Source organism: Balaenoptera borealis, assembly GCF_965194805.1.
Source record: "Balaenoptera borealis genome assembly, chromosome: 7".
Classification (NCBI taxonomy): Eukaryota; Metazoa; Chordata; class Mammalia; order Artiodactyla; family Balaenopteridae; genus Balaenoptera; species Balaenoptera borealis.
In genome coordinates, this window is record NC_138864.1 from 63,557,041 (window position 1) to 63,582,723 (window position 25,683).

At 36.5% G+C, this 25,683-nt stretch overlaps 1 long non-coding RNA gene across 1 annotated transcript in view; it reads right to left on the reverse strand.

The window, feature by feature from the left end:
• Positions 1 to 25,683, reverse strand: part of LOC309631799 — an 852,461-nt gene that overhangs the window by 613,443 nt on the left and 213,335 nt on the right. The window lies entirely within an intron of this gene.

Here is a 25,683-nt window from a genome sequence, read left to right on the forward strand (position 1 = left end):
TAAAAATTTCTTTTTATATAAATGTGAAGTTTTCAAATTACCTTAGGCCAGGGGGCGTCCTTAAGTTTTAGAGAGTATTGGAATAATATGAGATATTGTATTTGTACGTTAGAAGAGTTGTATCTTGATGAGGAGCAGTGTTATTAGGGATGCCTCCAAACCCAAAAATTTTACTGAATATCCCCAATCTCCAGGACAGAGCTTTTCAGTGAGGAAGCATCAAGGAGCTAAGACTCTGCTGGAGTTGGGGATCGTGAGACTAAGATTTCTATGGGGCCAGGATGAGCGAACTTGGGAAGTGGAGTTATAAAGTAATGTAAACTTCTACCATGTGTAATTCCAATCAGCTTCCTAAGTTGCCCAATATTTTGTTTCTTTGTTTTATTTTTCATGTTTTCAAGAACCGGCCTAATGCTTTCTTTCCTTTACCATTATGTGTTACTTTTCACAGAAGGTTTTCTTTTTTAATCCCAACCTGGTTCCACAACAAAAGGAATGATCCCACACTTCCATTCCAAGTTTTGTGTGAATTTTTATGGCTGATAAGCTAAAAGGAAAGTGGCATGCAGCAAGAATGAGTATTTCTATGCTTCCTCTTTTTCCATCACTAAGAAAATACAACTTAGATGATAAAAGTAAAAAATAATTAAATAAATTTAACTTATATTTCAGGGAAAATTATTGCTGAGATGGTAACAAATCTGAGAAAGCTACTGAAACAATAGTCAGCATATCACGTAGCAAAACAGCAGCTTAGGGCTGCTGCCAGCCTTTCCTGCACAATGGGAAAAATTAGAAAATTGTACCTCATCAGAGCGGAAAACATGGAAAAAGATATTTCCTCTTTGTGGACAGAACTGAAAAACACACAGAGTCCTTTCCAGTACACAGGCCCTTTCAGAGCCCACTGCATGGAGAACCCAGACACAGACAAGACTAGGGTCAGTGAGGTGAACTTAGCCAGGCCTTGCAAACTAGCCAGCTCTGGTCCACTTCACTTTAGCAGACACTCTGGAAAACACAAGCAGGAAGAAATATGGCCCTGACCTGCAACTAGACCTGCCAACCAGTGACAAATAGAAAATAGAATTTCATGCAAGCATTTGCATGTAGACGTGGGGACAGTAGGGATTCCAGTCACAAGAAATAGGTTCTCAGAGGTCATGGTACCCTGCTGAGGAAGTAAGACCTCAAATACCAGCCAGAAGTCTACTGGACAGCAAAGACTTAAAGTGGAGCTAGATAAGCAAGGTAGAAACCTGCTCTAGAAGGGACGTGGTGTTTGAAAGATTATCAAGACAGACATCCAGCCTCAGAGGAACAAACTAGAGCCCTCTGATCAGACAACCGTGCAGGAAGTAGGTTAGTGAGTCCCAGTGTCTGGGATTTAACCTTCTTAGTTGTCTCCTGCCTAAAATTGGGTTTTGTCCTAGGGATCAGAACAGGGCTGAGTGGTGACTTAATTGCTCCTAACATAGGTAGAGAAAACCAGATAAGGCTTAACATTCACAGGTGTTTATAATATTTTTCACCACACACTGGCAATACAGTTCTTCCACAGCTGACTTAGGGTAGAGGTGCGGCAGAAAATGGTACCTGAGATCATGAATAAGGATCATGCAGTGGGGAAAGAGACACCTTCAGGAAGCAACAGGCATAAGCAAAGATGAATAGGGATAACCTGAAGCAGCAGGAAAGAGAAAGAACAGCTAATGGGAGTTAAGCATGGTAAGTTGGAGACTACCTCATAGTGTTATTTTCACATATACATCAAGCCTTTACTCACAACACTAGAGAATGCCAGCTCCATTTCACCTTTTATAACATTGATATATAACTTTATTTATAGTCTGAGGGGTTTTCCTGTTTGTTTTTCCAAAGTAGGCAGAAGTAATAGGCATTGACTGTCAGTGCAATTTCCCAAAGTACTAGTATCAAATGGAGAAAAGACAGTTAAATGCAGATGTAGGGTACTATGTCTTGGATAATGAGCTCAGCATATAATAGACTCAGTTTTGCCACACACCAAAACAGAGAATCACTACTTTGTAATATTGGCATTTTGTTCTGAAATTGAGTCATATAAAATAGCTATAGAAGAGTAACTTGAAAAAAAATATGGTTCTACTTCTGTAATTTCAGTACCAGTTTTCGTATCGTAGAGATATCCTGCAGCAGAAAGAAGTAAGACATTATCAGAGGTTCAGAGTAAAAACCTAATTCCATTTCATATAGGTAGGTGGGTAAACTTTCCTTTTAATCAAGCAGTTTTTATAGCTTCTATCACCTCTATACCACAACTACAACAGAAAGAAGACACGGATCATAGATAACTTCATGATAATATCAGTCCCAAATACTAGCACTACAAATTTTAACTTTTCCTCATTAGAAACAAAAGGTTAAAAACTAATTAATAGTTAACAGGCAAACAAATAAAAACATTGGCTTGAAGTTTTATTGCAAACCCTAATGCATCGAACTGATACCTAGGTATTTGAGATCTAAGCCACCATAAGGAAAAAAACTAAAAGAGCTCTCTCCAAGACAAAGATTTTTCACATGCAAATTATTAACTTCAAATAAATGTTTTTTTCTAAACCCAGATTTTTCCATTAGTTGGTGATCTGACTTCAAGTATGTTTAGTGTTCTAGGGACACATAAAAAGACCTGCATTTTTTTTTTGGGGGGGGTGGTGGTTTACCAGGCCAAAGTTAAGTTCTCCAACAGAAGTTAGAGGCTGTCATCAATGAGGAAAAAATTCAGGGATGTAAAAATCTTAAGTGTTGCTGTTCATAAGCAAAATAGTCTAGTATAGGAGAAAGGGAAAAATAATTTTGAATATACGTCTACACATGCCTATACACACACAGCCCACAAGGCTGTATTGAAATGGTTTCTGTGAAAGACACAGGTGGTTTCTTATAAACTTAATGTCCATAGATGGCTGTGCAGTAAAGAATCAAATATTGATGAGAAGCAGAGAAATAAGGGGAGGATATTACCGAAAGGCAAGGAAAACAATTATAATCATCAATGGCATATGATTCTTGGAATCAAAATACATCATCAAATTACATGCTAGAAGTAAATATTTTTCAAAAACAAGATACTCCTTCTTCCCTTGAAACAGCTGATTTCTAGCTCCTTTAAAATCTCCCTTGCTTTGCAGTTATGCATAATAAGGGTGTTTGTTTATGAAATGCAAATGACCCGATTTTCAACTCCGGAAACCTGGCAGTTAGTGACTTCCCCTCCTGTCACCCAAATTCATAGAAAGTCTAAACAAAATACAGTGTAGTACTGAAAGGGAGAGGTGTACAGTTCATTGAAAGGAAACAACATTGAAATCAAGCTATGGATATTCATAAACTCGATAGATGACAGATGTTAACTGAAGCCTAAATGGTTCTGAGACAAATGTACATCAATATAAAATAGTTAGATTCCTATTTCATACCACTTGCAAAAATAAATTCCAGATGGATTAAAAATTGAAATGTGAAAAATAAAACATTAAAGTTAAAAATAAAAGATACACAGAATCGGGCTTCCCTGGTGGCTCAGTGGTTAAGAGTCCACCTGCCAAGGCAGGGGACACAGGTTCGAACCCTGGTCCGGGAAGATCCCACATTCCACAGAGCAACTAAGCCCATGTGCCACAACCGCTGAGCATGCGAGCCACAGCTACTGAGCTCGTGCACCACAACTACTGAAGACCGTGCACCTAGAGCCCGTGCTCTGCTGCAAGAGAGGCCATGAGAAGCCCGCGCACCGCAACAAAGGTTAGCCCCTGCTCGCAGCAGCTAAAGAAAGCCCGCGTGTGGCAACAAAGACCCAACGTAGCCAAAAATAAAATAAACAAATAAATTAAAAAAAAAATGGTACACAGAATCAAATCATTTAAAAAGCTTTTAAAGTGGCTACATTAGTATTTAAAGTTCATCATGACAAAACTCAACATAAACAAAATTAAACACAGCCAGTGATGAGAGATGTTTATGTCCCATCACTATGATGTATATGTCCTGCATAGCATTAATATCTAAATTATAAAGATTTCCTACAAATTTATAAGAAAAAGAGAAAAATTGATTTTTATAATAGGCAAAATATTAAAAACAGGCTTTTTTTTTTTGGAAAAGAAGGGTTGGTAGGGATGAGATGCAGCTGGAGCTCTGACTTTCTGCCCTTAGTCTTTAAGAACAATGTGTTCTTAATAGGGAGACGTAGGTCAAACTTTCAGCTGTAAGATGAATAAGTTCTGAGGAACTAATGTACAGCATGGTGATTACAGTTAACAATACAGTATTGCATACCTGAAGTTTGAGAATAGACTTTAAGTGTTCTCATCACACACAAAAAAAGGCAAATATGTGAGGCGATGGATGTATTCATTATCTTGATTTTGGTAAACATTTCACAAAGTATATGTATAACAAATCATCATGTTGTACATTAAATATATACAATTACATTTCTCAATTATTCCTCACTGAAGCTCGAAAAAAACTGTAGCTTGAAATAATAGTATTTCAATAGTTGTACTTAAAATAATTGTACTTCTAGGCGTAAGTCCTACCAAGACCAGAGGCACTAAAAGAGACAAGTACAAGGATGTTTATTGAGCCTTTGTAACAGCAAAATCAGCAGCAAGAAAACGAAAACTGAAATAAAAATATCCACCAATAAGGAAACTAGATGAATAAACGGTGGTATATTTGTACAATGGGATAGTATGCTGCAATATCCCATTGTATAAAGGACCATGACACTGAATGACTAGATCTGTATATGTTAACCTGAATACTTCTTGAAAGAAAGTTGAATAGATAAAAACAGATTAATAGAAATAAAAATAACACTGTTATAAATAGTGAAGACATAAAATATATTGACATGGTACACATATTTAATAAAATATGAAAACATGAAGAAACCACAAATTCATGCATGTGACTCTACAATTATTTCAAAATAGAACAATTGTTTGTAAAACCTAGAAAGAGAGAATCCAGTTTTAGTGGTTAGGTAACTTGTTCAAGGCTACACATGTTCAAAGTAGTTGAAAGGGAATACAAACTAAGCTCGGCTTTAGTGCAAATTGACTTGAAATATCTGAAATATTCAGACAGAAGTTTTCAAAAGACACTTGAAGATATAAAAATATGAGATTCAGCATATAAGTAATAAAACCAATCTCTGTATTATTTCTTTCCTAATATAAGCATAGCCTTAAATAAATAAGTCCATCACTCTAAATCTCTGGTACAATAACCTCAGAGGGACAGAGGGAGTGACCCTTGGCTTACATTCTATACAAAGTCAAACAGTGATTTTCAGCCTGTGCTTTATTTTACTAATATGTCAAATTATTACAGAAATTCCAATGGGGACTTCATGAACATGTGAGGAGGATTATTTAGTTAGTTACAATATACCTGTCCATATATTTTGATCCATATCATTTTTATAGGAAAGAAAAATCACTTTTCATATGGTATTATTCTATTGTGATATAGATTTTGATTATATTAAGTACCTTTATTAGTAATAAAGGATGATTTTTAGAACACAGCAAATGTATATCAGTCTTGTTTACTTCAAAATGATTAGTGTTCTTATGTCTCACTTTAATTATTTAAGAACTCGAACTATTTTTCAAGCTTTATTAAGTTTTCTTGGGTTTGGTTATTTTCTCTACTTATCTTCACATCTAATGCAAACCAAAAAATTTCAATATATTAGTTTGCTGATATTTTTACTTCTACATTAATCATTTATTCTAAAACTATCCTTGGGTTTGGGGTAAAATTCTCATGAAAGCAAACAAACCATAGAGTCTATAATGGTTAACTCTAGTTAAACATATGTTCTTTTTTTCCATTGTATATTAATAAGTTTCATATACTGTATACAGGTTAGATATCATTTAAAGCAAAATCTCACTGAAAAAAAGTGTATCATGGGACTTCCCTGGTGGTACAGTGGTAAGGAATCCACCTTCCAATGCAGAAGATGTGGGTTCCATCCCTAGTTGGGGAACTAAGATCCCACATGCCACAGAGCAACTAAGCCCCCACGCCACAACTACTGAGCTCCAGCACCTCAACGAGAGAGTGTGCCACAAACTACAGAGCCCATGTACCCTGGAGCCTGCACGCCACAACTAGAGAGAGAAAACCCTTACACCGCAACAAAAGATCCCGCATGCTGCAACTAAGGCCCGATGCAGCCAAAAAAATAAAATAAATATTTTTTAAAAAGTCAATCACATGTTACTATAACTAACAAAATTGTTTCATAGTTTGAGGGATTGTACAATAAAGAATTCACGTTATTTTATTTACTTCCTCATTTATTAAAACATTAATATTTACAAAATTTTTTTTTCTAGAGTAAAAATGGCACCTCACTCCTTCAAATCATTGCTAGTTTTAGGAAATGAACTTAATCACCTATTTGATAAAATATAAAGTGGGAGAGTCATTATTTTTCTTGCTTGTTTTTGCCCAGGGCGAGAATCAAAAGTTAACATATTGAATGTGCTGGAAGGGAGAATAGCCACAGAGAAGGTGATTGTGGCATTTCTGCCACAACGTTCATAGAGACTGACAATGTTTTCAGTCTCTATTTTCTATTTAAAAATAGACAATGCATTGGAATAATCATTACTATTCAAAAGTTCCATTCCAGTCTGTGTTCTAGTTGACCTCTGGTCCCTGGAGAGCAGTTTCGTCAATCAACTCCACCTTAGGATTGATTAAATTCATATTTTATATTTATTTTTCCAGGTTCTTCTCTCTCCAGAGGTATTGAGGAGGTTAGTAAAAACAAAACAAAACAAAACAAAAAGAACACGTCCTTCAAACCAAGGCACTTTTGAAAGTGGAAGTAATGCTATTATTAATTACCCCAGGAATAAAGCACAAAGCTGGACTATACCAAGCCTACTGGGACATGTGGTCATTATAACTATGTATGTTAGAGTAACACTCTTTCTGATGTCTGAGCCCTAACACATTTCACAGTGTTCTGTAAGCTCCTCTACAAAAGGAAGCATCAGTTCTGAATGATACCTTTTCTGAAAACTTCAATATGATACCAACCCATGAAAGCAAAGTTAAAACTTAAAACATTAAAAAAGACGGCCATGTTTCTCTAAATAAAAACACATGTACATGCGTATGTTAATTACATATATATGTCTATGTCTATCTATCGATCTATCATCTAGCTAGCTCAGACTCATCTAGAGAAAAAGAGCTGAGAATCAGAACCCCTGAGTTCTACTTTCCTCTCCACCACTATATCACTGTTCACTTTTTGTGCCTCAGTATTTTTTCTATTAACAGAAAGGGGGGAAATACACTGTCTCAAGGAGTTTTCCTGAAATTAAGCTGACATAGTCACTCATGAAAGCAGTTTTAAAACAGCGTAGGGTATTTTATATATACTGGAGTGATTCTAATTGAAAGATGTAGAAAGTTATGTACTGAACAGAATGGTTATCCAATCCATAAACCCTTGGGTTTCAGGCCCACGTGAGATGCCAGGAGGCCACCTGATTTGGAGAAATGAAGCCTTGGGCAAAATTTCCTTGGTGAAAAAAATCTCTGAAAAGCATAGAATTCCTTACAGTTACATGCTTCATTTAAAAATGTATTATTAGGCTGAAGACATTTACCAAAATATGTCGCAAATATTTTGGTAACACAAATGTACCACTAAATAATATAAAATATGTCTCTGAATTAACATTTTAACTAGATTGCAGGAAAAAAAGTTGAGATGTCAATGAGCTTATTCTTAGTTTTGTGGTAAGTCTTCCTATGGGAGAAAAATAAATTTTTTTAATAAGGTAACTTAAAGTCAGGGTTATTTCTAGAATATTATCCTTCTTAATGACCTGCATAATTTCAGATTAAAGAATGTTTTTATGTATTTATACCCTGATTACCCAGAAGTTCTGAAAAAATTTGATTTAATTCCATATACTTGTGCTATCAATATATATTTTCCTCCCTTTCTGTAATACTTATTTTTAATATCTACTTTTTCCTTTAATTAACTGAATTCTCTAAAAATCTTTTGCCTCTTTCAAGGCTGCTGCCTGTAGTGTTGGAAAAAGAAAGGTGAAAAAATAAATTGCCAATGAGTTAAAACCCAGAACGTTGAGCAACAAAATACTGGCATCCCTAATATAACGATATTATACTTATCAAGCGTTTCAACAAATAAAAATTCTCCCAAATTCCCTTTTGAGGTCTATTTTAAAGTGCTATTTTGGTCCTCCATCACCATGGTTACCAAAATAAAACCACAAGAGTAAATTTCAATTTGATGTTCATTTTCCTTCTAATTATTTTAACTCTCTCCTTGGCACAGAATTCCCACTGACTGCATAAGAAGCTTATGTGTGGGACAACCGTGTGGTACTAAAGAGAGAATAAATAGTCATTCTATTTAACCCCTGTTCTCACAGTTTCTTTACAAGACATTAGCTTTCTGAAAGCAACAGAAGCTCCTAAACAGGGCAAAAAAATAGCAAAAGAAAATTGAACATTATTTGTAGAGATTTCACTGTCCCCTTTCTCTATTAGCCTTCAGAAATTTTTAAGATTTTCAAATACTCTTGCTACCCATTGAATTTTCTTTCATAAATCTTCAGACTTAACAACTACATTTGAGAGTCAGAGGATCAAGTCAGTCAACAAAGAGGGCATATACTTGTATAGGTTTATTTATATAACATTATATATATAAATAATATATATGCCATGTAAGTATATCTTTATAATCTTTAAATGTATGAGTCAATATTATATATATATACATATGTATATATAAAACCAGAAATGAACATATGTGAATCTATGTAATATTATATACCCTCACCCAATCCGAAGATCCATGCATTAAATAAGTTGTCCTCAGCCTGAGACCTATGTTAAAGGGGTGATTTTTTTTAATAATCCAATGTCTTTTTTCAATACCTCATCAGGGGACTCCTAAGCAGAAGCTATAAGACAGATGATGCCTGGATATGAAATTAGAAAAACTAAAACAACTTTTTAGAAAGCTGACTTTAGGAACTTTGTTCTATGCTTTCTCTTTAGTATCAGGTACATCTGTCTCTAGGACAATGGTTATCAAATCAGGACAATGGTGTCTGGAGACATTAATTGTCATGACTTAGGGGTGGGGATGGGAGAAGTAGTTGCTACTAGCATCTAATGGATAGACCCTGAGGATGTGGTTAAACATCCTACAATGCCCAGGGCAGCCCCTTACAACAAAGAGTTACCTGGTCCACAGTGTGAACACTGTGGATGTTGACAAACCCTGCTCTAGGTCAAGAATAACAAAATATTTTAATTCTAAGAGTCCATTGAAATCAGCAGTGGCTACTGGAAGTGTTTTCTTTTTCCTTTTTTTTTTTTAAAGAAAGATTTTGAGGCTATTTCCAATTATAAGCGAAATAATGTCTGTATTTTAGTGATGTCTGCCATGAGGGAAGGATGAGGATAGGATGGGGGTACATTTTCTATTTGTATCCTAGCCTCTATATATTTTAGAGTTCTAATTGTTTGCCCTGGATGCATCAAACGACTAAGAACCTAAATGTTTATTATTTGGTAATTCCTCATCTTCTGGTTACCCTTTGCTTTCCTACGTGTTTTGGCAAAGAAAAGTTAACTTGAGGCTGTGGGAAAAAAGTATGAAATCCTTATGAATTTGGAGATGCTTTGCCTCAGAGCCTGCAGGAGAAACCTCATTCCATTCTGAGTTCCATTAGTCACCGTTTACATGCATTCATACACACCCGAAAGTCGACCATTCTTGTTCACTATACAATGTGATATAACAATTAAGGCTACTTATTTGGAAAATTTAAGAGAAGATCATTAGGCCCAATGCCTTATTTTATATTTAGATCACTCCTAGTTGCTTGGATTGCTTTTTTTCACTACTGGTTGCTTATGATAGAAAAACAAGACAGAAATTAAAGTTTAGCAGGGTTTCCGGAAAGTATTTTCTAGGTTATATTTATTGATACACGGAAATTAAGTCATGGTTTCTTTACCAATCACAGAGAATATAATATTTAAAACTATCCAAAAATAACATCTTGATGATTATGTCCAAAATTCAATACATTCGGTTTCCTAAAGCACCAAGCAATAAAAACATGTTTTGAAGAAAATGATACGGTGTATGCCAAGAGGGGGTGGTAATTATCATCAGCTTTTATGTTTAATGGTGATAGGATGTTATTACAGCCATCATATCTAGTAGCTGTCTTATAATCAAGTTTAAACATAGTCGTAGGGTAGCAGGGCCCAGCTCTGTGATTTAGTGACAAAAAAAAAAAGTATTTCCTGAAAGGTTCTAAACATCCAAAGAAGGAAAACAAAGTCCCCCAACACAGAGGTACAGCTAACACTCAGCTCTCCCCTTCAGGTTTCACTCCCTGAATTTAATGCCTAGAGAAAGAAAACCAGTCTCCTTCTAGTGTTACATCTATTATTTCTATGATTAGCACATCATTTTCATCGTCAAATTTTCCAGGGGTTTCCTGTCTCTGAGTAAAACAGAAGTGTTTACGACGGTCACAAAGTCCTGCACAAGCCAGCCATGCACTAGCTCCCTGACTTCTCTGCTGCACTGGCCTCTTTGCAATGCCTCTAAAACGGTAAAGGGGCTCCTGTCTCAGGGACTTCCATTTACTATTTGCCTGGATGGAACATTTTTCCTCTAGACTTCTGCATAATTCACTCCCTCAATGCTCTACTGTCTTGGCTATACCCTAAGAGTGTGACTCCCCACCCAGGCCCCACTCAGCTTCATCAAACCCTGAGCACCCTGTCTCCTCCTTCCCTGCCTCATATCTCTCCAAAAGGGTGTACTGTCTTTCTTGTTATGTTTCTTCCTATGTAGTCTGAATAAGTTGTGCATTAATTCAAACCTTTTTTTACTCTATGTATTTTCATACCATTGCTCATAAGGTACTTTAATACCATATTATGAGCATCTGAATGATCCAGTCTGACATAGATCTAAAACCATTATTTAATTGAAATCTTTGTGGGGTTTTTGTTGTTGCTGTTTTTTCCCTTATGGAGCATGTAACTTCGGTGAGTTTCCCTGAAATGCAGAGGTTGTTTTTTTTTTAATTCGCTGAAATAAAGGGTGAAATTAAACCATTTGTAAAAATCATGTGATGGCAAATATTAGTGACTTTGCTGTTACTATTATTTTGCTTCCCCCACTTTTAAATTGCTTTTTAATTACTAAGTGAAAAATATGATAACATTTCATTGATCTTTATATTTCCAGCATCTTGCATTGTGCCCGGCACATACTGGATAATCAATAAATGCTGGTTACATTAAAGAAAAGAATAGATTTAGTAATACAATTACTTAGTAATTAGTAGTTAGATTTAGTAATATAAAACTTAAATCCATCTTTAAAAGCAAGCACTCTGGTTTAGCAGACCTTCAGAGTTAGCAAGGTGGATTATTTTGTGTATTTATCATCTTACCTGGACTCTCTGACTTGACAAACTGAGAACAGGGAAGGCACAGCTAATTGGCCAGCCATGAAGAACTGAGGAGGCAGACCTACACCTCAAGTCTCTATGATGTCTTTTCAAGACATTTAAGAAACATCAGAGGATTAACCAAGATGGCGGAGTAGAAGGACGTGCTCTCACTCCCTCTTGCGAGAACACCAGAATCACAACTGGCTGCTGGAAAATCATTGACAGGAAGACCCTGTACTTCACCAAGGAGGATACCCCATGTCCAAGGACAGAGGAGAAGCCACAATGAGATGGTAGGAGGGGCGCAATCAGAGTAAAATCAAATCCCATACTGCTGGGTGGGTGACTCACAGACTGGCGAACACTTATACCACAGAAGTCCACCTACTGGAGTGAAGGTTCTGTGCCCCACGTCAGGCTTCCCAACCTGGGGGTCTGGCAACGGGAGGAGGAATTCCTAGAGAATCAGACTTTGAAGCCTAGTGGGAATAGATTGCAGGACTTCGACAGGACTGGGGGAAACAGAGACCCCACTCTTGGAGGGCACACACAAAGTAGTGTGCACATCGGGACCCAGGGGAAGGAGCAGTGACCCTGGGGGAGACTGAACCAGACCTACCTGCTGGTGTTGGGGGGTCTCCTGCAGAGGCGGGGGGTGGCTCTGTTTCACCGTGGGGACAAGGACACTGGCAGCGGAGGTTCTGGGAAGTACTCCTTGGCGTGAGCCCTCCCAGAGTCTGCCTTTAACCCCACCAAAGAGCCCAGGTAGGCTCCAGTGTTGGGTTGCCTCAGGCAAAACAACCAACAGGGAGGGAACCCAGCCCCACCCATCAACAGTCAAGTGGATTAAAGTGTTACGGAGCTCTGACCGCCACAGCAACAGTCAGCTCTACCCACCACCAGAGCCTCCCATCAAGCCTCTTAGATAGCCTCAACCACCAGAGGGCAGACAGCAGAAGCAAGAAAAACTACAATCCTGCAGCCTGTGGACCAAAAACCACAGTTACAGAAAGATAGACAAGATGAAAAGGCAGAGGGCTATGTACCAGATGAAGGAACAAGAAAACACCCCAGAAAAACAACTAAATGAAGTGGAGATAGGCAACCTTCCAGAAAAAGAATCCAGAATAATGATAGTGAAGATGATCCAGGACCTCGGAATAAGAATGGAGGCAAAGATTGAGAAGATGCAAGAAATGATTAACAAAGACCTAGAAGAATTAAAGAACAAACAAACAGAGATGACCAATACAATAACTGAAATGAAAACTACACTAGAAGGGATCAATAGCAGAATAACTGAGGCAAAAGAACGGATAAGTGACCTGGAAGACAGAATGGTGGAATTCACGGCTGCAGAACAGACTAAAGAAAAAAGAATGAAAAGAAATGAAGACAGCCTACGAGACCTCTGGGACAACATTAAACGCAACAACATTTGCATTATAGGGGTCCCAGAAGGAGAAGAGAGAGAGAAAGGACCAGAGAAAATATTTGAAGAGATTATAGTCGAAAACTTCCCTAACATGGGAAAGGAAATAGCCACCCAAGTCCAGGAAGCGCAGCGAGTCCCATACAGGATAAAGCCAAGGAGAAACACGCTGAGACACATAGTAATCAAAGTGGCAAAAATTAAAGACAAAGAAAAATTATTGAAAGCAGCAAGGGAAAAACGACAAATAACATACAAGGGAACTCCCATAAGGTTAACAGCTGATTTCTCAGCAGAAACTCTGCAAGCCAGAAGGGAGTGGCATGATATACTTAAAGTGATGAAAGGGAAGAACCTACAACCAAGATTACTCTACCCGGCAAGGATCTCATTTAGATTTGATGGAGAAATCAAAAGCTTTACAGACAAGCCAAAGCTAAGAGAATTCAGCACCACCAAACCAGCTCTACAACAAATGCTAAAGGAACTTCTCTAAGTGGGAAACACAAGAGAAGAAAAGGACCTACAAAAATAAACCCAAAACAATTAAGAAAATGGTCATAGGAACATACATATCGATAATTACCTTAAACGTGAATGGATTAAATGCCCCAACCAAAAGACACAGGCTTGCTGAATGGATACAAAAACAAGACCCATATATATGCTGTCTACAAGAGACCCACTTTAGACCTAGGGACACATACAGACTGAAAGTGAGGGGATGGAAAAAGATATGCCATGCAAATGGAAATCAAAAGAAAGCTGGAGTAGCTATACTCATATCAGATAAAATAGACTTTAAAATAAAGAATGTTACAAGAGACAAGGAAGGACACTACATAATGATCAAGGGATCAATTCAAGAAGAAGATATAACAATTATAAATATATATGCACCCAACATAGGAGCACCTCAATACATAAGGCAACTGCTAACAGCTATAAAAGAGGAAATTGACAGTAACACAATCATAGTGGGGGACTTTAACAGCTCACTTATACCAATGGACAGATCATCCAAAATGAAAATAAATAAGGAAACAGAAGCTTTAAATGACACAATAGACCAGATAGATTTAATTGATATATATAGGACATTCCATCCAAAAACAGCAGATTACACGTTCTTCTCAAGTGCGCACGGAACATTCTCCAGGATAGATCACATCTTGGGTCACAAATCAAGCCTCAGTAAATTGAAGAAAATTGAAATCATATCAAGCATCTTTTCTGACCACAACGCTATGAGATTAGAAATGAATTACAGGGAAAAAAACGTAAAAAAGACAAACACATGGAGGCTAAACAATACGTTACTAAATAACCAAGAGATCACTGAAGAAATCAAAGAGGAAATAAAAAAATACCTAGAGACAAATGACAATGAAAACACGACGACCCAAAACCTATGGGATGCAGCAAAAGCAGTTCTAAGAGGGAAGTTTAGAGCTATACAAGCCTACCTAAAGAAACAAGAAAAATCTCAAGTAAACAATCTAACCTTACACCTAAAGAAACTAGAGAAAGAAGAACAAACAAAACCCAAAGTTAGCAGAAGGAAAGAAATCATAAAGATCAGAGCAGAAATAAATGAAATAGAAACAAAGAAAACAATAGCAAAGATCAATAAAACTAAAAGCTGGTTCTTTGAGAAGATAAACAAAATTGATAAGCCATTAGCCAGACTCATCAAGAAAAAGAGGGAGAGGACTCAAATCAATAAAATCAGAAATGAAAAAGGAGAAGTTACAACAGACACTGCAGAAATACAAAGCATCCTAAGAGACTACTACAAGCAACTTTATGCCAATAAAATGGACAACCTGGAAGAAATGGACAAATTTTTAGAAAGGTATAACCTTCCAAGACTGAACCAGGAAGAAACAGAAAATATGAACAGACCAATCACAAGTAATGAAATTGAAACTGTGATTAAAAATCTTCCAACAAACAAAAGTCCAGGACCAGATGGCTTCACAGGTGAATTCTATCAAACATTTAGAGAAGAGCTAACACCTATCCTTCTCAAACTCTTCCAAAAAATTGCAGATGAAGGAACACTCCCAAACTCATTCTATGAGGCCACCATCACCCTGATACCAAAACCAGACAAAGACACTACAAAAAAAGAAAATTACAGACCAATATCACTGATGAATATAGATGCAAAAATCCTCAACAAAATAGTAGCAAACAGAATCCAACAACACATTAAAAGGATCATACACCACGATCAAGTGGGATTTATCCCAGGGATGCAAGGATTCTTCAATATACGCAAATCAATCAATGTGATACACCATATTAACAAATTGAAGAATAAAAACCATATGATCATCTCAATAGATGCAGAAAAAGCTTTTGACAAAATTCAACACCCATTTATGAAAAAACTCTCCAGAAAGTGGGCATAGAGGGAACCTACCTCAACATAATAAAGGCCATATATGACAAACCCACAGCAAACATCATTCTCAATGGTGAAAAACTGAAAGCATTTCCTCTAAGATCAGGAACGAGACAAGGATGTCCACTCTCACCACTATTATTCAACATAGTTCTGGAAGTCCTAGCCACGGCAATCAGAGAAGAAAAAGAAAGAAAAGGAATACAAATTGGAAAAGAAGAAGTAAAACTGTCACTGTTTGCGGATGACATGATACTATACATAGAGAATCCTAAAGATGCCACCAGAAAACTGCTAGAGCTAATTAATGAATATGGTAAAGTTGCAGGATACAAAATGAATGCACAGAAATCTCTTGCATTCCTATACACTAATGATGAAAAATCTGAAAGAGACATTATGGAAACACTCCCATTTACCATTGCAACAAAAAGAATAAAATACCTAGGAATAAACCTACCTAGGGAGACAAAAGACCTGTATGCAGAAAACTATAAGACACTGATGAAAGAAATTAAAGATGATACCAACAGATGGAGAGATATACCATGTTCTTGGATTGGAAGAATCAACATTGTGAAAATGAGTATACTACCCAAAGCAGTCTACAGATTCAATGCAATCCCTATCAAATTACCAATGGCATTTTTTACGGAGCTAGAACAAATCATCTTAAAATTTGTATGGAGACACAAAAGACCCCGAATAGCCAAAGCAGTCTTGAGGGGAAAAAATGGAGCTGGAGGAATCAGACTCCCTGACTTCAGGCTATACTACAAAGCTACAGTAATCAAGACAATATGGTACTGGCACAAAAACAGAAACATAGATCAATGGAACAAGATAGAAAGCCCAGAGATTAACCCACGCACCTATGGTCAACTAATCTATGACAAAGGAGGCAAAGATATACAATGGAGAAAAGACAGTCTCTTCAATAAGTGGTGCTGGGAAAACTGGACAGCTACATGTAAAAGAATGAAATTAGAACACTCCCTAACACCATACACAAAAATAAACTCAAAATGGATTAGAGACCTAAATATAAGACTGGACACTATAAAACTCTTAGAGGAAAACATAGGAAGAACACTCTTTGACATAAATCACAGCAAGATCTTTTTTGATCCACCTCCTAGAGTAATGGAAATAAAAACAAAAATAAACAAATGGGACCTAATGAAACTTCAAAGCTTTTGAACAGCAAAGGAAACCATAAACAAGACGAAAAGACAACCCTCAGAATGGGAGAAAATATTTGCAAACCAATCAACAGACAAAGGATTAATCTCCAAAATATATAAACAGCTCATGCAGCTCAATATTAAAGAAACAAACACCCCAATCCAAAAATGGGCAGAAGACCTAAATAGACATTTCTCCAAAGAAGACATACAGACGGCCACGAAGCACATGAAAAGATGCTCAACATCACTAATTATTAGAGAAATTCAAATCAAAACTACAATGAGGTATCACCTCACTCCTGTTAGAATGGGCATCATCAGAAAATCTACAAACAACAAATGCTGGAGAGGGTGTGGAGAAAAGGGAACCCTCTTGCACTGTTGGTGGGAATGTAAATTGATACAGCCACTATGGAGAACAATATGGAGGTTCCTTAAAAAACTAAAAATAGAATTACCATATGACCCAGCAATCCCACTACTGGGCATATACCCAGAGAAAACCGTAATTCAAAAAGACACATGCACCCGAATGTTCATTGCAGCACTATTTACAATAGCCAGGTCATGGAAGCAACCTAAATGCCCATCAACAGACGAATGGATCAAGAAGATGTGGTACATATATACAATGGAATATTACTCAGCCATAAAAAGGAACGAAATTGAGTCATTTGTTGAGAAGTGGATGGATCTAGAGACTGTCATACAGAGTGAAGTAAGTCAGAAAGAGAAAAACAAATATCGTATATTAATGCATGTATGTGGAACCTAGAAAAATGGTACAGATGAGCCAGTTTGCAGGGCAGAAGTTGAGACACAGATGTAGAGAATGAGCATATGAACACCAAGGGGGGAAAACTGCAGTGGGGTGGGGATGGTGGTGTGCTGAATTGGGCAATTGGGATTGACATGTATACACTGATGTGTATAAAATTGATGCCTAATAAGAACCTGCAGTATAAAAAAAACAAACAAACAAAACAACTAATACTAAACTTTCATTGGGTTATTTATATGGAAATATGTTAATATAAATGTTTCAGACATTACATGAAATTTCTAAAAATCTTATATTTGTATTTGTATGGAAATATGGATGGAAATATGTTAATATAAATGTTTCAGACATTACATGAAATTTCTAAAAATCTTATATTTGTATTTGTATGGAAATATGTTAATATAAATGTTTCAGACATTACATGAAATTTCTAAAAATCTTATATGTTCTGGTATAATGTTATAAGTAATAATCCTAGTTATTACTTTAAAATGTATATCTCAGAAATAACTAATTTTCTTGTCAACTGCATTATTATGAACTTTCATCAAATCTTTAACTGTGGTCATTTTTAAGTCTTTTGTCATTTACAGACAGTTCTGGGTGTACTCTGATGCTTTTACAAATATGTTCCTATAAAAGGGTTTCATCTTCAAGAAATTCATGGAAAAGACTCTGACAAGTACAGGTTTCTGGTAACTGACTGTACTGCTGAACTGAATGAATAAGCATTTTCAGAACTCTAATGAAAAACTGATGAACTCATAAAAGTGCTAACAAAAGATCAAGATGAAAAAAAAAATTAATTACATGGGACTGAGTGAACTGATGAGGATGAGTATAATTTTTGTGACTTTCTGTCTGAATTAAAAAAAAAAAAAAAATCCCACAAGGACTCAGAGGCAAAGAATATACAAATCAATTTTCACTGCAAAGTAAAGGAGCTGTTACAGAGGAGGATTACTGGACTGAATGTCAATATTATGACATAGTATGAGTGTGTTTCATGTTTGGTAATTGCAATCATTGTTGCTTTTGTTGTGGTCATCCATGTACAATGCTTGGTGTCAGTCTATTTATCTCTTGTAAAAATAAAATACAGTGTGTGTGTGTGAAAAAAAAAAAGTGGGTATAGAGGAAACATATCTCAACATAATAAAAGCTATTTATGACAAAAAAAAAAAAAAAAAGAAACATCAGCTATTTTTCAAGCATTGGAGACACAGAGATGAACAACTGCTGGCCCTCAAGAACAATATAATATCAGGAAAGAGCCTTGTGGCTGACAGGGTCTTGGTGCTCCGACCAGGTGGCAGGCCTGTAACTCTGAGGTGGGAGAGCCGAGTTTAGGACATTGGTCCATGAAAGACCTCCCAGTGCCATGTAATATCAAACGGTGAAAGCTCTCTTAGAGATCTCCATCTCAATGTTAAGACCCAGCTCCACTCAACGACCAGCAAGCTCCAGGGCTGGACACCCTATGCCAAACAACTAGCAAGATAGGCACACAAACACACCCATTAGCAGAGAGGCTGCCTAAAATCATAATAAGTTCACAGACACCCCAAAACACAAAACCGGACGCGGTCCTGCCCACCAAAAAGACAAGATCCAGCCACATCCACCAGAACACAGACACCAATCCCTCCAAAAGGAAGCCTACACAACCCACTGAACCAACCTTACCCACTGGGGGCACACACCAAAAACAACGGGAACTACAAACCTGCAGAGTGCAGAAAGGAGAACCCAAACACAGTAAGTTAAGAAAAATGAGAAGACAGAGAAATACACAGTAGATTAAGGAGCAAGGTAAAAACCCACCACATCAAACAAACGAAGAGGAAATAGGCAGTCTACCTGAAAAAGAATTCAGAGTAATGATGGTAAATTATCCAAAATCTTGTAAATACAATGAAGAAAATACAAGAAATGTTTAACAAGGACCTAGAAGAACTAAAGAGCAAGGAAACAATGATGAAAAACACAATAAATGAAATTAAAAATTCTCTAGAAGGAATCAATAGCAGAATAACTGAGGCAGAAGAATGGATAAGTGACCTGGAAGATAAAATAATGGAAAAAACCAGTGCAGAGCAGAATAAAGAAAAAAGAATGAAAAGAATTGAGGACAGTCACAGAGACCCTTGGGACAACATTAAACACACCAACATTTGAATTATAGGGGTCCCAGAAGAAGAAGAGAAAAAGAAAGGGACTGAGAAAATATTTGAAGAGATTATAGTTGAAAACTTCCCTAACATGGGAAAGGAAATAGTTAATCAAGTTAATCAAATCAAGCACAGAGAGTCCTATACAGGATAAATCCAAGGAGAAACATGCCAAGACACATATTAATAAAACTATCAAAAATTAATACAAATAAAAAATATTAAAACAGCAACATACAAGGGAATCCCCATAAGGTTAACAGCTGATCTTTCAGCAGAAACTGCAAGCCAGAAGGGAGTGGCAGGACATATTTAAAGTGATGAAAGGGAAAAACCTACAACCAAGATTACTCTACCCAGCAAGGATCTCATTCAGATTCGATGGAGAAATTAAAACCTTCACAGACAAGCAAAAGCTAAGAGAATTCAGCACCACCAAACCAGTTTTACAACAAATGCTAAAGGAATTCCTCTAGGTAGCAAACACAAGAGAAGGAAAAGACCTACAATAACAAACCCAAAACAATTAAGAAAATGGTAATAGGAACACACATATCAATAACTACCTTAAATATAAATGGATTAAATGCTCCAACCAAAAGACATATGTGACATCATGTGACATGCCATTCTAAGAGATGTTAGGACTCTAGACTTCTGGTAAAGAGAGTGTTCCTAATACAGCTTAAAATTAAGGATGAAAGGTAGCTTCCCATTGACATCACTGTTAAGTAAGAAATAAACTAGAAAGTAAAAACTTAATCAGTATACCTCTGAAAACAAAGATCATTCAGTGAGCCATGTCTCACTGGCTGTCACATGATTATATTACAGATCTTCTGAATTTAGTAACTGTTCCTTAAAATAAAACTACACACCAAAAAGAAAAGAAAAAGAAAAAGCCAGCCTTTCTCTAAGTTTCTAAAGATAAAAGAGTCTATGACAAATTTAACTTCTTATTTCACATTTTGGTCTAAACTTTCCTGTAAGCTGTATCACAGTTTTTGAGGACCACCGTAACAAATTACCACAAACTGGATACCTTAGAACAGCAGAAATTTATTGTCTCATAGTTCTGGATATTAGCTGTCCAAAATGAAGGTGTCAGCAGAGCCATGTTACCCTTGAAAACTGCAGGGGAGAATTCTTCCTTGCCTCTTTGTAGCTTCTTACGGTTTACGGGCAACCCTTAGTGTTCCCTGGCTTGCAGCTACATAACTTCAATCTCTGTCTCTGATGTCACATGGCATCTCCCCTTATGCATCTCTGTGGTCTCTTCTTATAAAAACACCAGTCATATTGGATACAGGGCCCACCCTAATCTAATATAACCTCCTCTAACTAATTACATATGCAGTGGCCGTATTTCCAAATAAGGTCATATTCTGAAGTTCTGGAGGATAGGACTTCAACATATCTTTGGGGGGACACAATTCAACCCATAGCATAAGCATTTTTCTAAAAGGAACAAAAAACTGTAATACTCTCGTGTTAGGGATAAATCAAATGAGGTTGTGTATCCAGAGGTTATATGATGCAGCGGTTAAAAGCAGAGGCCCCAGTAAGAACCTTTCAGTGATTCTTGAAGAAGAAAGAGCTAACAAAGAGGAGAAAAGTATTCCAGACAATTCTAACAGCAAGGATGAAGCCACAGAGTTGTAAAATTCATCAGGCATCTAGGAAACAGTGTTCTGAAGTTAATAATGCAGAACAAGTGGTGTCAAAAAATAATGGAAATTCTTCCTCAAAGAAGAATCCCAAGCAAAAATGTAGAAGGAAGGAATGAAAAAAGTTTAAAAATATCATCATTAAACACCATAGTGATCATTACTGAAGGCAAGATGCACTGATGAATGCTAAAATTAGTGAGCAAAACTTTTAGGAGAAATAGGGTATTTGCAGAGCCCCAAAGTACCTCCCTCAAATTATTTATTAACTACTATGTAGTTTTCACTATCTCCAAATGTTGATATTTCTCCCTCCAGGAAATATACTTAAGGGTAAGAAAATTAAGCTACAAGCTGAACTTAGTGACTCATTTCTAACAAATCTAGTGAGGGAAGGGAAAACACAGCAAGTTTACAGAAGAGAATCCTGGCAGACACTGCCTTATAACCAAGTGGTCAATATTAACATCATCTTTAATACGTCTTGTTGCTATCATGTACCTCAATATGATGTGAGGAGAAGGGTACTTCACAGCTCTGTGGTATTCCCTCCGAAATTCCATAACCCCAGTCTAATCATGAGAAAACACCTGATAAACAGATTCAGAAAATAAAAGGACTTATTATCTGCAAGAGCAGATGTGAAGTGAAGCCATTTTCGTCTAAACGATGATCATTTGAGAGGAGAGTATGATATCTCAGATTTAATTTCTTTTCTTCTGAGTCTGGAACCACTCTAGAAAATAATATCGGTCAAGAGCTAAAACAAAATGAGATGAAATATATCAATCTCATGTCATTACTTCACATTGTAATCACCATGTAGTGGATGTGATGCCCATTCCACTTCTCAGGTGTGCAAGAAAGAAAATTTAATTTTATAAGTTATCTTAGTTTCTCTTTTAAGTCTCTAACCCACAAATGGAGTAGTAAAAATCTACTGTCAATCAGTCAATTGTTCCTCCTTTTCCCAGATCGGGTCTAATATCCAGGGTCTTTAACCAAGTTTGAAAGGATTGGAGGGGAAGGGACCACTTGGTCCTCAACTTTTTCTATCCTCAATGTTATCTGCTAAGACAGTCATTGCTCATCTGGTCTTTAGAGTCATCATAGAGGTGTCCCTTGTTGGTGGCAACCAGTTCCCTTCAGATTCAAATAATTTTGCCCAGAATTCTAAGCCTTGGGTGATGAAAATCATGCTGCATTTTCCATGCTACTCTAGGGCATTAACTACTCTCTGATGGGGTGTATGGTACTGTCTGCCTGAACTCACTGCGAGGTCCATCTAGGTGTTACTACACCCTTAGGGCAGAGAATTCCCTTCTCTCTTAGATCCCACAAGCCAAGATTACATTTGGCTGCCTCCTCTTCATGACTGTCTCATTTCACTCTCCCAGCTCAGGCAACATTTTCTACTCTGTCAGGTACTGGTGAGGAGAGAGGTATGGAAGGGGACAGGGCAAATTTTCCTCAAGCCCACCAATTTCAAATATTTATTCATGTAATTCTCAAAGTATAGTTCCTGCATAAGCAAAATCAGCATCACCTGAAACTTCTTAAAAATGTCATACTCCATACTTGAAACTAACACAACAATGTAAATCAACTATACTCCAATAAAAAAAAATTTTTTAATGTCATACTCCAACCTAGCATTACTCTGATACCAAAACCAGAAATGGACACTACAAGAAAAGAAAACTACAAGCCAATATCCCTGATGAACACAGGTGCAAATTTTCTCAATAAAACACTAGCAAACTAAATTCAACAGCACATTAGAGGGATGATTCACCATGATCAAGTGGGATTTATCCCTGGGATACAAGGATTGTTCAACATATGCAAATCAGTAAATATAATACATCACATTATTTAAAGAAAAGAAAAAACTCACACGGTCATTTCAATAGATGCAGAAAAACCGTTTGACAAAATTGAGCATCTGTTCATGATAAAACCTCTTAACAAACTGTATATAGAATGAACATACCTGAACATAATAATGGCCATATTTGACAAGTTCACAGCTTACATCATACTCAATAGTGAAACTTTTAAAGCTTTTCCTCTAATATCAGAAAAAGCCAAGGGTGCCCATTCTCACCACTCCTATTCAACATAGTACTAAAAGTTCTAGCTAGAGCAATCAGGTAAGAAAAAGAAAGAAAAGGCATCGGAATTGGAAAGGAAGAAGGAAAAATTTCTCTATTTGCAAGTGACATGATTTTACATCTAGAAAATCCTAAAGACTCTACAAAAAAAACTGTTAGATCTAATGAATGCATTCAGTAAAGTTGCAGGATACAAAATTAACAGACAAAAAATCAGTAGCATCACCATACACTAATTACAAATTATCTAAAAAAAGAAAAAGAAAATAATCCCATTTGCAATAGCATCAAAAAAATAAAATACTTGGGAATAATTTTAAACAAGGAGGTGAAAATCTCTATACTTAAAACTACAAGACACTGATGAAAGAAATCAAAGAAAATATAAATAAATGGAAAGGTATCTCATGTTAATGGATTATAAGAATTAATATTGTTAAAATGTTCATACTACCCAAAGCCATCTATAGATTCAATGCAATCCCTATCAAGATTCCAGTGACTATTTTTACAGAAGTAAAAAAAAATCCTAAAATTTATATGAAAACACAGAAGACCCTGATGAGCTAAAGCAAGTCATTATGCTCTACACAATATACACTGTTGTATGTCAATTGTATCTCAATAAAACTGGGGAAAAAATAAAGCCAAACAACAACAAAAAAGAGTATGGGGGACTGATAATGCTTAGTCAAATAACAGATGTCCACCACTATGTCTAGGCACTGTAATAGATAATTTTTGTTCTTTGTGTAATTTAATTATAAAACACATAAGAGAGGTGAATTCTAATTTTATTGAGAAGGAATCTGAAGGAATTTTTATTGTGGTAAATAATGCATAACGTAAAATTTACCATTCAACAATTTTAAGTGTACAATTCAGTGGTATTAAGTACATTTACAATGTTCTTCAACCACCACCACTATGCATTTTCAGAACTGTTTCATAATCCCCAAAATAAACTCTGCAGTCATCAAACAATAACTTCACTTTTCTCCCTTCTCCCAGCCCCCGTTAACCTCTATTCTTCTTTCTGTATATATGAATTTGCCTCTTTTAGGTGACTGATATAAATGGAATCATACAGTATTTGTCCTTTTGTGTCTGGCTTATTTCACTTAGCATAGTTTTCAAGGCTCATCCATGTTGTAACATGTATCAGAATTTCATTCTTCTAAGGCTGGATAATATTGCATTATATGTACATTCCACATTTTGTTTATTCATTCACCTGTTGATGGACACTTGAGTTGTTTCTACTTTTTGGCTATTGTGAATAATGCTGCTATGAACATTGTTGCACAAGTAGCTATTTGAGCCCCTGCTTTTAATTCTTTTGGGTATATACATAGAAGTGGAACTGGTGAGTCGTATGGTAACTCTATGTTTAACTTTTTAAGCCTAACTATTTTCTGTACCAGTTGTACCACTGTACATTCCCACCAGCAATGCACAAAGGGTAATCCCTACCATACTTGTTATTTTCCTCTTTTTTTTTCTTTAGTAGTAATCATCCCAATGGGTGTGAAGTGGTATCTCATTGTGGGTCTGATTTGCTTTTCCCTAATGACTAGGGGTGTTGAACATCTTTTCATTTGCTTAATGGCCATTTGTATATCTTCTTTGGAGAAATGCCTATTTAAGTCCTTTGTCCACTTTTGAACTGGGTTGTTTGTTTTTTAAGGAAATTGAGTTTTAAGGCATTCGTAATTTGCCCAAGATTGTTCAATATGCAAGTGGCAGAAACAGCATTCAAAATCCATGCAGTGGGCTGCCAAGCCCTTGCTGTCTTTATAATTCCAAAAGGTTCCCTTGCAAGCCAAGGCAGTTTAGCCAAAATTCATTCTCCTTGACCTGATGGGCTCAATCCAAGAGGGAAAACAAACATTCATAAATTATAACAGCTGCTGCTCCCACTGTGACTACCTCTCAAATAACAAACGACAGCATCACGGCTATAAAACTGATAAGTGCCCCTCCAGGTACTGGCTCAATTTTATGGTTTTTGTTAAGAAATAAAGCTGTTTAAAGGTTATTACCTGATTTAGGTACTATTTTCATTTCACACAAAATTCCTACTAGCACAAACATCTTTTCAAGTGCCTCTCCAAAGCACAAATGTGTAATAACCTTCTAAGTGCAGTCTACAGAAGTACCCTACTGACAGCAAGAGATAGGGAAAACTCTCCAATGAAGCAAATAATAATAAGCATGAGGTCAGTTTTTTCTTTGCTTCCATTCAGTTTTCTATATGGAGGAAGAAACGTGTATGCAATCAAGCATATCTAAAAATGCTGAAGTCCAGATTCTTTCTTATCAAGGCCAACAGCATGTAATATATATGTAAATGATTGACAGATTGGTTC